The following is a 14,360-nucleotide window of genomic DNA, read 5'->3' as shown; positions in this document are numbered from 1 at the left end:
ACACGAAGCTTGCCTGGACTCCAGACCTACCACATACCCTTGTTGACGTCCCCTGCTGGCCACGGTCGGTCAAGATGGGAGCATGCATGCATTTACCGTCAATTGCACAAGCACTGCAAGCAATTGAATATACATTGTTCGTAGTTCCCCTTAGGGGCTCAAAATGTGGCACAACAACAGCAACAAGGGCAAAAGATTTTTTGCTTGGTAGTAAAAAAAGTCGACATTGACGAAACCAGTCGTTAGATGATAATCTATGGCAGCAAACCTATGGCAAGATGGGAAGGTGGAGTGGAAGCTCACAAAATATATAGATGTTAAAACTTTAAAACATAACATGTAAAGGAGAGGTAATCGCTTACCACTCCAGAAGATACAGACACCAGTTCAATTGGAAAAATATTTATTCAAAACATTTTTTAATACATATTTTTCCAGTTGAACTGGTGTCTGTATCTTCTGGAGAGGTAAGCGATTACCTCTCGTTTACACGTTATGTTTAAAAGATTTAATACCCACATATTTTGGGCGTCTTCACCCCAACCTTCTATTAGTCAGACCTCCTTTGAAGGTAATAGCTTTACAGTTTCCTGGAAAGTGTATTGAACTACAGGAGAGGGATCCGACCTGTATACAGCAGTAGTGATGCTGGCTAACACTTCACCAGCGAATAGCTATGGGTAGCCTGGCCCCTGTACTACTTCCGGGTTGCTTTGTGGCGAGCAGTTTACCGGACTGCTGCTCCCAAATCACTATCCGGCACAACTGGGAGCACCGAGTGGGTGGGGGAGTGGGGGTGGTATTGAATTCCCTGCAGGTTTATACGGTGGTTGCAGGAACTACAACCCACCTTTGTGAGTATATAATCATATATACTTTTGCCCCCCTATACCTAAGGATATTGCACCATTGGGATCCTGGTCTCTCTCTACTTCTCGTTTAGGTGCTCTTGGTCCCCACAAGAACCACCGAACCCCTTCTACAAATCTATGACAAAGTATCCGACATATGAGAGGAGGGTATGCAGTGATTTGCATATATTTCCATACCTGAGGCAACCTGACAGGCAAAAGCAAGGTAACAAAACCTGTGAACTTGTAAAAGTGTGACTATAACCCACTGTCATGTTCCACTTATCAAGAATCAGTTCAAATAATAACAGTGGTAAGAATATTTCTGAGTGCCAGAGACAGTGTGATAGTTACTGACAAAGCACAGAACTCTACCTTATTAAAATCATATTACGAAAAAAAAAATTACTGTATAAAACATATACTTATTACATACTATATTCACTTCACAGGCAACCATTAAGCTGACAGCTAAATGTCATGTGATTTATGGCACCAGGTAGAAAAAACACTCATTTCTAGTTTTCTGCGTCCCATGAGAGAATGCCACACATGGTATTATGTATAACAGTCGTGTGCAGTCACACAGCAGCAGGGCTCAGATCCCGTAACAATAGATGGGGAGGTATTGCATGGCGGACCTACATTCAATGACAGCAGCCTGTCTCTCATTCGCAAAACTCGACACAATTCTCCTTTTTTGTTGTAAATTGCTTTGGAGGTATACAAAATACTGTAAAGTTGAAACGGCAAAGGAGTCAGCAACTTGCATAAAAGACTCTTTTCTTCACACTTATAGTGAAATTCTGTTGGTAAAACCATAACTAACCATATATCAATGCTGCTCTTGTAAGTTAATACTATAAAAAAATATCTTTTCCTCTCAATTTCACCCACTTATGAATTTTTAAAATGAAGTGTAAAATACATTTTCTTACAAGGACGATAAGTGTACTCTGCAGTACGAAATTCTCAGAACTTGTTTTTTTTCCTACAGAAGGAATTATTTGCACAAAGTAGGAACCTTTACCACTCACGTTTCACAACTGTACTAATTAAATGATTAGCAGCAGGCTCTGCCAGCTGACTGGTCGAAACACAAATCTTATTTTATTTTAAACAGGGGGGAAAATTGCCATGTTTAGTGAGGCCTTTAACATGCTACCTAAGGTAAGCACAGAGGTATGTTCAAGCTGGATCCACCTACCTCTGTGCGTTGTCTGTTCCTCGTTCCTCCTGGCCTCAAAAATCACTCCTAGAAAAATCTGACTTTCACTAAAGTCAATTTATCAGACAGGAAGAGGCAGGCTTGCTGCACTGTCACCTCTTATTACCCTCCAATTTCCTCCTCTTAAGAGGAATAAATGGGGCAGGGAAGAGGAGGAACTGTGGGAGTCAGTCTCTTCCTGTCTTGGAGTTTAGCTGAAAGTCAGAGTTTTCAAGCAATGATTACAGAGGGGGATGAGGAAAGGAGTTGACAATGCACACAGGTATGTGGTGGATTCACCATGAACCTCTGTGCTTACCTTAGATAGCTTTGCCTTGGGTCAGGTATCCTTTAAGATGGGTAAGAAGAGATAAGAGAAACCACAATGAAGCAGACTCTTTTATGGAATCAAAAAGCAGGGCTGAGGTTTGAGCTGTAATAATATCTGAAATATTCTTTAAAAATAAGGTTTTGGCTTAGACTGCACTGGTAAACTGCATGTCAAATGACCTGTCACAAAATGACACACTGAGAGTCCTCTTTTAAGGCATTTTCATTAGTCAGAATAAGTAACATACCGAAAATGTGGGAAGCTGGACCCCTCATACTCCTTGCCAAAACACACAGGAAGCCAGACACCGCAGTATTCGCAGTATCATGTACTAGCATGAACTAAGAGTCCAGCCAATCTGCGACTTCTCTTTTCTGTCCAGCAGCTAAGCATCACAGACTGGTCACTGGTCCTTGCTCTGCTCTATTCTCTGTTAAGCCAGCTCAGGAAGGCATGTTAGATTGACTCTATGCCATGTAACTGAGTCTTCTTGGCTCTCAGCGCTAGCCCTGTCCCTTCCAATCTAAGCCGAGGTTTTCATAGGATTACAGGAAATTGAGGTATGCTTTAAGTATGCTGGATGGAACTTATTCCTGTGCCAAAACGTTATTCCGGATTAATTTAGAACAGGAGCAAAAATAATCATTTTGGTAAGTCTGGCACTGGCCTGAAAAAAGCAGCATAACTGGAAGATATTCACTTCTAAACCCCAAAACGTATTAGTGGATAACCAGGGAAAAATTAAAAATAAATGCAAGCATCTACAGCAATTCTCTGGCTGTTTCAAATAAAAAAGCTAAAGTATTTTTTTTTTCGAAGTCTTTGCCAAGGAAAAAGAAAACTTGAACAATTTGCTGAACTTCCTCCAAGTGGACGTCCAGAAACATTTCGGTGTAAAATAAGATTTTTATATGGCTTGGCTCGCTCGCCCAGCAGATTCTGATGATCTGGTTGAATCTGTTTTTCTCCAAAATGCGTGTCGTTTAGCAGAAGAATAAAGCATTTATTTATTTAATAACTACTTTTTTTACTGTTTATGGGCAATTTCGAGCAAGGCACTGCCAAAAAAACATTTCCCTTTCTATTCAGGCATCGCATGTTCTGCTTCTAAGCTGTTCCTGGCACAGTCGTACATAATTAGCTGTGTATGCATATTGATTAGCTCTCTTTACTTAAAGCAGGGTTGAAAATAAAACATCTGTGATCCAGGCTTTGCCATGTAAGCATAAAAATTCCCTTTTTTCCCCCCTTCTTGTAGTGCAATTCCATTCCCCCCCAAAAGAAAAAAAATTACAATAAAAAAAAACAAAAAACTTTTCTCTCTTTTATATTCGTGTTTGTTTTCTAGATATAAATAACAAAATTGTAGCCGAGAATTGATGTCCCCCAAGGAGAATATTTTTCAAATAAATAGGCCATAGTCAATCAGGACACTTGACCGGGAGGCCACTGAGACCACTAATGACATCAGTGTGACACGCGAATGCCATGCTCTGTCTTATTATGATGTGTGTGAAGGATATAATGGCCTGTTTTCAAAAGAGGGACTGAAATGATCAACGGCGGCCCTGCCACCAGACAACAGCTATCATAATGAATTAAACATGGACGGCGACAAGAAATTCTATTGGAGAACAAGAAGCCCATCCGATGCTTTGTGACAGCAGCTTATAGCGGAACAGAAGGAATTCACATGTCTTACAAGGAGCAATGTAAACCCTGATTCATATGGGGGGTAGAGATGTATACAAAATAACAGCACAAGCGCAGCACCAGCGTTCTATTACACAAGTCATGCATTCTACCTCCCAATGTCGCCATATTGTTAGAAATGACTTAACTATTAACTAGAATGGCTCCTAGGACAAGCATTTGGAATAGGCTGTGCAGTCAGTGAATAGCATATGGCAAGGCAAACAATATACACAGGCTAGGAGCTGCTGCTGCCTCTTCTTCGTGGCAAATCTTGCTAAGGCTGAGGCTGCTAGCATAAAAAGTAGGGCAAAGCATTCACTGTGTAAGAAAATCTGTAAAAAAGTGACTGAAGCTGCGTGTTCTGACACATCCCTTTCACAAACTCAACCCTGTTAGTGACAGCAGAACAGATTGTGTGCATCTGCTGGGAATGGGCCAGCTGACACAGAGAAAAATGCACATGTATACCTTGGCAGAACACATAACTAATGAAGAATAATTAATACCCAGAGAGAGAAAAACCCTCAGAACTTTAGTGGTTTGCAAACAATCTTATGGGATGTGCAACTGGCACCCCAAATATACCCAGTGTCACCTAAGGTAGCACTCCGATAAACGGAAGGCAAGCTGCACTCCTCCTCCACAAACATTAGTTAAGCCAAAAGCAATGAGAATTTTCACTATTCCATAGAAACACATTAAACACAGTAATAGATCACCCATAGTAATTCATCACTCATTACATAAACACATGTAAACTTTACATGCGCTGTGTGCAGGTAGATTTATCTGCCTCATGGTAGCCAATCACAAAAAGAATCCAATCTCTCGTAGTAACCAATCACCCATAACAACCCATCCACTACCCATGCCGATCCTTCTCCACCAAAAGTAACCCATAGCAACCCACCAACATGAAAGTATTGCAAATAGATTCCATCATGGGTAGGTAACATACAGTATATGAATGGAGTGGTGAAGCTGATCATCCAATAGAGCAGTCAGATTGCTGCAATGCAGTACAATGCCCATCCAGCCAGGAAGTGTACATTGAGCAATCTGATTCAATGCAGCTTTTTAAAAAAGTCCTAACTGGGTTTTAGACTCTTTGGCTGAACATTTCCCTTGTACAGTCCTGTTCCAGCCAAAATTTTCACCTAACTTTCGAATATGATGGACGAGGTTTACGGTGGTCTGTGTCCCTGTGTTCTCCCAATTTGTGTGGGTGCACTCTAGGTGTTCCTATTTCCCCCTACAGCTGAAAGGTTATCCAACATCAACTTAAAGTTATCCAATGTTAAGTTATCAACACCATCCACGATTTCAGAATATTATTAGTCCCTTTTAGAGTTACAAATAGACTCTTAAATTATTTGAAATAATGTCTCTGAGCCATCAAGTTCTTTTCTCAAGGTTTCTGCACATATGATGTACATAGTTCTGACGCCTCACTTCAATTGGTTTATGTATTTCTGTTGCTTTTTAAGAGACTGAAAACTGTCTAAATTTTAAAAATGGAGCCAAACCAGACACAGGATAACTTCAGAAGGGGTCTATTGCGCTACAGTGGATCATCCCTTATAGGAGAAGGGCATTGTACTTTTGAATTTTCTTTTTCAACAACTTAAAAGCATACTGGTAGTCTTCATCTCAAAAAACTAGATTGTGTGATCAATTACCGCTCGTCCTCGCCGGCGCTTCCTTATCAGCGCTCGATTCCCTGTCATTGTCCGCCGGCGGGGATCGAGTGGGCGGGGGTCGAGCGGCTTGATCGGGCCAGCTGAATATTATCAGCTGGCCGGATCAGCTGGTCGATACACCGTACAGAAACGTACCGTGTATCCCCAGCATTAGATTGTGATAGGGTCACATAACTGTAAAACCCCCTGAGGTACAGCTAGTTATGTAAAAAGTTTGGCGTATGCCGTAAATAAACACAAAAAATACCCTAACACAATAAAAATGGGTTCCAATAAACAGGAATAAGGTTATGTTATATGTCACGTGACTTAATTAAGAAAAAAACAATTGCCAACTAGTAATAGTTTTGCTGCTAGTCATAAAGATCACAGACAGTAAGATTTCTGAAGAAAAAAATACTGGTAACTTTTTTTCAACATTTGAGTATCAGTCAGTCTTGTGTTAGCACAAGATTTAAGATGCTGGTAGGTGTTAGCCTTGCTGATAGTTGGGTTTCTCCAAATATACGACCATTCCAACTGCTTCAATCATAAACATTAGTTACCCATTCATTTATATTATCACTAAAATGTTACTAACCTAACAACTCTACTAAAAATCAGAAGATATGTGTGAGCTATGGCTAGGGTGATATGTTTGTAACTCATCCTTCTATATTTTTTGTCGAGAGCGCACTAAAATGAAGAAATAATGCACTAGATAGGAATTCTTGGCAATTCAACCAATAGGGAGTCTTCTTCTAGTAGCCTGGCATCACCAGGCTGCTCACATCTAATGTCTGTTTGGCTGGTAAGGTTCAATGCACATTAATTCACCGAGTTATTAGATAATGCCTTAGGTATATTTTTCTTCCTCTACTTCATGTTATTTTTAGACAGCTGTTTACACGGCGTATAGATTCCAAGTATATTCATGTGAAATGATGTTGATATGATATAGCTAGAGATAACAGTCTCAGGCTAGAGGAAGTATATGATATAGATAAAGAGTGCCGAGAGTCCTGGAGGACAAAAGAAATAATGAGCCAATTGGAGAGGGTGAGCAACCAGAAAGGAGGATAACGAGAGTCTTCACAACAAGGGGGCTCAGGCAGATAGAAACACCAAGATTAACTCTTTCATGACATCACAGTATAATGTCAACCACCGGAAAAAAGGAGCATCCTAGGGAAAAGTCATACACTCATTCAGGGAAATATCAGAGGCAGACTGGTGTTTTTGGTGGTATAAATGTGTAACAGCATCCTTTAAACTGAAAATTGTCTTACCTATAAATATCTACACTATTATCGAAGAAACTAATTAATGGGGATTTTCAGAAATTACCCATATTGTTTTGACCCCACCACTCTTAAGGCTCCACTATAAGCAACAGATATCTCCAGAGGAAAGTCCAGTCATTCAGATGAAAGTACACAAGAGAACAAAAGACAAAGTCTATAGGTCACATGATTTATCACAATATGACAGCAGGGGGCACTGTTGAGAACTAACTAAGAGAACTAACTAAAACTCTAATGCAGAAAAACAGCTTTAGGAGGCGAAGGTGCTCCAAGGTGCGCCATATTCCCACATACATAGGTTGGAAATACAAATGGTAAACTGGCGTCAAAGTAATTCAACACAATAGTAAAGTCTTATCTGCAGGGAGTAAGCATTCTGATCACTTTTCCTCTAAGACTGTCAGTGGCTCTAAATCTGCATACTGCCCAGGTAATTCAATGCCTTGGCACTGAGGTGCTGGAAGCAAAATGGTTCTGGGTCTGTGGCCATTGGGGACCACAGGCAGCTTCAAATGATGAGGCTATTATTACGGTATTTATATAGAGCACCAACATCGTCTGCAGTGATGTACAGTGTATATTGTCTTGTCACTTAACTGTCCCTCAGAGGGGCTCCCAATCTAATCCCTACCATAGTCATATGTACATCATAGTCTAGGGCCAATTTTTGGGGAAGCCTATTAACTTATCTGCAAGTTTTAGGGATGTGGGAGAAAACCAGAGTGCCCAGAGGAAACTCATGCAGACTCAAGCAGAACATACAAACTCCTTGCAGATAGTGCTCTGGCTGGGATTTGAACCAGCGCTGCAAGGCAAGAGTGCTGCCCACTATGCCACCAAAGCAAGTTTTTTCTCCTCACTTATGCCCAGAATTGTACTGTAGGTAGTAATCTGTTCATTATCTTAGAGTTAAATCTTCAACTCTTAAGGTGACCATACACTTGTCACTCTGCTAGATCGGCCATCAGACAGATCCCTCTCTGACCGAATCTGATCAGAGAGTGATCTATTGCCTGCCCACACACTGCAGACAAATTTACAATAGATTTTAGCACAATATCTATTTGAAATTGTCCTATCACCACTGCTACCTGCCAGACAACAAGTGTAACCCCACCGCCCCCTTCGAGCCTTGCTGTCCACTGGGGCGACTCCTGGCCTACTCTTGTTTCCGGCGTCACTGAAATTACCTCTACCACGTTACACAGCGCATATAGTCACATCACATACACTTGAAGGGACATCTCCAACTGAATAAAATTATCACATTAGAAGATCGATGAGGCCGCAAAGTCAAGTAATGAATGGGCACCCTTATGATCACCAGACATTATCAGAGGTGGCCTTAGAGCAGATGAAGTGTCAATATTGGACTGATATTGATCATTTACATGAACAATGATGTTCACACATCTAAAGCAATAGTGACCTTATCTCACTGCAACCACCCAAACCAATACGACAAAAAATTCTGCTCAAGCAATGCTCAATTGATTTAAAAAATTGGACAGCAATCAAATCAGCCTTCATTTTTAACAGATTTCAATAAACTATCAGCTTTTTAAGTGAATTAGAAACCTGTATTCCCTGTCCAGGTAAAAAAAGACAACAACTAGAAAACCTAATTAGAGTTGTTAGGCTGAGTGACACGAGCTTCCACACTTCACCATTGCTAATTTAAGGGTCGTAAATTCCTGCTGGCCTACGCCAATGTAACTATTTATCTTTTATACTATCTCATTTTACTGATGCTGCTCGGAAGTGGACTGCTGCATGTGGGGTTGATGTGGCTCAGTAAATGTTATAAGCTATAGGCTTGCTATACACCAGTGGTTCTAGATGTAAGCCTGGCTTCAGGGGCACAAAGAGATTATTTCCCTATTCAGTAGTGATGCATTGTGGGTAATAACCACAGTCCGTCACCTAAATCTGAATTATCGCAAATCTCTTATGTTTTAAGAAGACACACTACACTGGGCGTGCAAATAGAGCCATGAATGGACCGGTTTGTCAGTTGATGTCTCAGAGTTTTTCAATTATTCTGATACTTATCTTAAAGTACATAGCCAAATGAAAGATAAAGATAATTGTTTAGTAGGCTGGAAAATGTTTAGTTTACTAAATAACTAAATTGTCATAACAATGGCGAAACGTCTTTATCAGTGCATGTACAGACTTTACATCCCATATTGGCTATAAATATACTGGATTTAGGGGTACTCGTGGACCCCTTCAAATGGCCCAGATTTCTTTATTGCAATCCCAACTCTAACTAAGGTTGTGTAGCAGTACTATTCAGCCAACCAACAGAATCCCTGGAGATGAGTGACAGGTCCTCGAATAAGTGTAATTAGGTCAATCAGAGTTTGTCAGGAAGGGCATCTGACTGGCCTAATACGAATTGGCACACAATCTGCATTACATTTGGACACAAGTCAGAATTAATAGCATCTCACTGATCATCTCCAGGTGTAATGCCGGTGCTCTGTCTTTATATCATTTACGTGGGACAAGTGTGTAGATCAGATGTTCTTATTATCTGTATTATTGGCCCACTGAGAGACCCACAGTCACTCAAACGTTTGCTGTCCAGCACTTTGCATTTTCATAAGGTCAGCAATGGCAAATTTCACATTTCTTTTATATAAAAAAAATACTTTTAAGTTAAATTTCAGAAGACAAGCTGTGTGTGGGAGTTTTATTACTTCCTGTGTCCCCAATGGAAATTTCCCCATACTTCCCATCCAGGTGCCCACAGTTGCCTAGTGAAGAGACGAGGAAACCCCTTTGCAGTAGGAAAACAAACAGCAATAAAATGCACACTTTCTAACGTTATACTAAAGGTTTGGAACTACTCATGGGTTCCTGTCCAGGTGATTGGGGTTCCTGTCCAGGTGATTGGGGTTCCTGTCCAGGTGATTGGGGTTCCTGTCCAGGTGATTGGGGTTACCGCAGCAGAAAGTAAAGGTAAACATAAGCAGTAGGGATACAGGTGATATTAAAAAAATTATCTGATAGATCACATTAAGGCTGGAGATACACTTTAAAGAGAAACTCCAACCTAGAATTGAACTTTATCCCAATCAGTAGCTGATACCCCGTTTTACATGAGAAATATAATGATTTTCACAAACAGACCATCAGGGGGCGCTGTATGACTGATTTTGTGCTGAAACCCCTCCCACAAGAATCTCTGAGTACCGTGGTACTCTGGGAAAACTGCCACAATGTAACAATGTTCACAGACAGGAAATGGCTGTTTACAGCTGTCTGTAACAGCCAGAACAGCTAGAAACAGCTACATAACCTGCCCACAGTAACAATGTCACCATGTTATACATGTCAGAATGTGAATCTGGGAGTGGAAAGATTTTACAATGAGCAAACACTGACTAAATCATTTATACATAATTATGGTAAAAAATGAAGCACTTTTTTTACTACATTATTTTCACTGGAGTTCCTCTTTAAAGAGGAGCTGTCAGCCATACTATCTCAGAAAAAAACACATATTTAAGTAAATAAATACTTGCTCTACTTACATAACATATGCATTGCACTGTCCACATTTTTATTTTAGTGATTTTCTATAGCAAAAAAAAGAGGAAAGCCTTCTAAAGGTGCGTACACACATGCGACTATAGTCATTTGTAACGATCGTTCCCCGATCTTTACCAACGACGATCGTTACAAAAAACTAACCACCGACTATTAAGGCAAACGACGAACGAGCCAAATCGCTACAAAAGAAAGTTCTGTCTCTGCGGATTTTAACCAACGACGATCGTTTGCAAAAGTAGTACATCGTTGGAAACGGTCGTTCGTACTAGGCTTGACATGCGCATTTCACTATTTCTCTGTGAAACTTCTCATTTTTATGCGCAGGCGCAATAGTTGCTTTACGTGATGTAACGTTCGTTCTAACGATCAGATCGTTACACACCTTTTAAAACTATCTTTACTTAGGTCGTTCTTTCATCAATTAAAAGTTTGTTCGTCGTTCTCAACGAACGATCGTTGTCGCATGTGTGTACGTAGCATTAGGATTTTCCATTTTGACTCTGTCTATCTTGAAGCCAATCCTGACATAATTTCCTCCCTAATGCTAGGTACACACCATACAATTTTCTGGCAGATTTACCTACCAGATCGATTATTTCCAACATGCACGATTTGAATTTTGATCTATTTTAAGATAGTTTTTTAATTGTTTTTTCAATCGTTTTTTTTTATCCATTTTCATAGAACTAAATGAAAATCGATTGAAAAAAATAATCGAAAAGACAATTAAAAAACAAAGGGAAATCTGAAAGATCTCTCAAAATTCAGATCGGACATGTTGGAATAATTGATCTGGCAGGTAAATCTGCCAGAAAATTGTATGGTGTGTACCTAGCATTGCTCTGTCTGTGTATGCTTTGCCCACCCTCCTCCCAGCCTTCAGACACTCCCACCCAGCTCTGCTGTAGAAAGTGCATTTTCTCAGCATGAGAAATATTGGCCAATCAGAAAGGAACAGAGGTTTGGGAGGGGAAACGGGAGGGAAAGAGACTTCAGCCAATCAGGCTGCATTAGTTATGTCTGAGGGGGAAGTAAAAAAAAAAAAAGAAAACCCAGCATGCTCTGCAACTTCCTATGTGCAGCAGATATACCAAACAAATGCCAGGGAAACTGGGGAATGATCTTTTATGAAGAAAAGTAAGAGTAATTTTTAACCTTTGGATTGCCTGGTTAGCACTCTTATTACTTGTTTACCAGATAAAAACTAAGAACTGATTTTTTATTTTATTCCTGACAGTTACGCTTTAAAGCCCAGTATCACCCCACTTTAACTAAAGCCCAAGGTCGTCTACTTACTCACCTGTTGATATCCTCAACTGTGGAAGTCACTCCTTCTTTTGCAGAGGGAAGATATTGAGTGGCAGGCTTACCCCGCCATCTACCATCATTTTCCCATTATATAAGCCAGAACCCTCCATGCAGCAATCCACTATATCCCCGCCCCCCAACCAACAGACATACACAATGACAGACACCCTCCTTGCCATTTATAGCAATGGTAAAGGGGGGTAGCCATGCACCATTATTGACCAGGAAAAGAGATGGATGATCTGTGTCCTCCACCTTCATGATTTCATCACTTAAACTTTAGTGGATTATATGTGTGTTAGGGGGCTCAGGAGAGTGGTGTGTATACCTGGTAGACCCTAAGAGTATAGCCTGGATTCAAACATATTATGGACATTAGATATTTCTTGCAGGTGAATGACTGAATGAACTTCCATTTGCTGGAATAACGATGCTAGCATCGGGGCGATGCTGATAGCACAGTCACCTTGCAGCACAAGTATCCACAGTTCAAATCTGAGCCAGGACACTATCTACATGGAGTTTGTATGTTCTCATGTTTGCATGGGTTTCCTGAAAACACCCCACTTTCCTCCCACATCCCCCCTAATATAGATAATTTAAATGCCTCCCCAAAAACTAGCCTTATTGTATGATAGGGATCTATGACTATGGTAGGAACTAGATTGTGAGTGCTTCTAAGGAAAAGTTAGCGTCATAACTACAGTATATTCACTCTGTACAGCATTATATGAATATACAACCATAATAAATAATACCCACAATTCTGCTGATAGTCTGCCACCAGCGACAAAGCAACTCTGCTGGGGACACTATGCTAGCAAAAGCAATTCCAGCAACTCCCTGCTGTCCGACTTTGACACTGAGCAGGGGAATCACCCTGGTGACATCAGCTTCAGCAACAACCCAGTTCCTGGTTTTTATGGACTCCACTTGTAGAAGTCATTGTGAGTCATCCCAGCCATTTTAGCACTCCAGTATTTACATCGAGGCATCAGCCCTATTTCTGGATGAGACAATTTTAACACTCTTGGGGTCAAGAAGAGAACGACAGACCTCAGTGAATTGGCAGTGCTGCTTCAGCTGCTCCCAGTGACATTCCGTACACACCATGTCCATAATTTGCCTTTTTCAGAAGGTTTCGTGAAAGGGCGCGTACGGCAGGGAGAACCCCATCCTTGCAGGAAGTCATGACCTTTTTCACATTTTCCTATACTTCAATAATATTAGCTTTCACCTGAGATTAAGGTGTATTTATTTTCGCACATAGCCAAAGAAAATGTTTATGTCTGGCATCTTTAAAGTCAGTGGTTTATTGCAAGTGGTATCTGATTACTAATAAAAATAATTATATGAAGTCCTATAATACTTTACCTGTTCATAAGATATTAATAAGTCAGAGAAGCATAGAGCAGACCCTATACATAACACAAGGAGCCTATTCAAACGTGCACAGGCCAAGGAACTGTTTAATTACCTCTGCCTACAGTAATACTACTTAGCCGAAAAGAAGGTAAATAGTGGCATAACAGATCATGTATATATATATGTAGTGCTCTAATATCATGCAGTGAGAGGGGCACACAAGATGAAACGTAGGCAGATGAACACATAGATGATGGAAAGAAAGAAAGAGAGAAAGAAAGAGAGAAAGAAAGAGAGATAGATTTTGGCATATGATGTGTGAACACATTTTATTCTAGAGAATTTTCACAAATGTATTACAAGTAGTCCCCAGTTAACGAACAAGATAGGGACTGTAGGACTATTCTTAACAAGAATCCGTTCTTTTTTCGGAACATTGTGGCATCTCTGTCTGCTGTACCTCCTCCATGCCCCGTGCCTTCAGTGTCTCCCTCTGTCCCCCCACTGTGTCACCTCTGATCCCTTGTTCCCTCAGTGTACTGCAGCAAAATGTTATTTAAAGAGAACCCGAGGTGTGTTTAAAGAATGTTATCTACATACAGAGGCTGGATCTGCCTATACAGCCCAGCCTCTGTTGCTATCCCAAACCCCCCTAAGCTCCCCCTGCACTCTGCAATCCCCCATAAATCACAGCCGTGCTGTGAGGCTGTGTTTACATCTGTAGTGTCAGTCTCAGCTGCTCCCCCGCCTCCTGCATAGCTCCGGTCCCTGCCCCATCCCTTCCCTCCAATCAGCAGGGTGGGAAGGGATGCAGGCGGGGACTGGAGTTCTGCAGGAGGCGGGGAGAGCAGCAGACTGACACTATAGAGATAAACACAGCCAGCTCTGACAAGCTGTTTGTCAGCAGCGTGGCTGTGATTTATAAGGGATTGCAGAGTGCAGGGGGACCTTAGGGGGGTTTGGGATAGCAACAGAGGCTGGGCTGTATAGGCAGATCCAGCCTCTGTATGCAGATAACATTCTTCAAACCGACCTCGGGTTCTCTTTAAAAAAAAACAT

At 40.9% G+C, this 14,360-nt stretch overlaps 1 protein-coding gene across 10 annotated transcripts in view; it reads right to left on the bottom strand.

Moving 5' to 3' along the window:
• Window positions 1-14,360, bottom strand: part of MEF2C (myocyte enhancer factor 2C) — a 369,418-nt gene that overhangs the window by 260,529 nt on the left and 94,529 nt on the right. The gene's annotated exons all lie outside the window — the stretch shown is intronic.

The sequence above is a fragment of the Hyperolius riggenbachi genome, chromosome 1, assembly GCF_040937935.1.
Source record: "Hyperolius riggenbachi isolate aHypRig1 chromosome 1, aHypRig1.pri, whole genome shotgun sequence".
In the NCBI taxonomy this organism is placed as follows: domain Eukaryota; kingdom Metazoa; phylum Chordata; class Amphibia; order Anura; family Hyperoliidae; genus Hyperolius; species Hyperolius riggenbachi.
The sequence above is the reverse complement of the archived record's forward strand: the minus strand, read 5'-3'. Positions and strand labels throughout refer to the sequence as shown.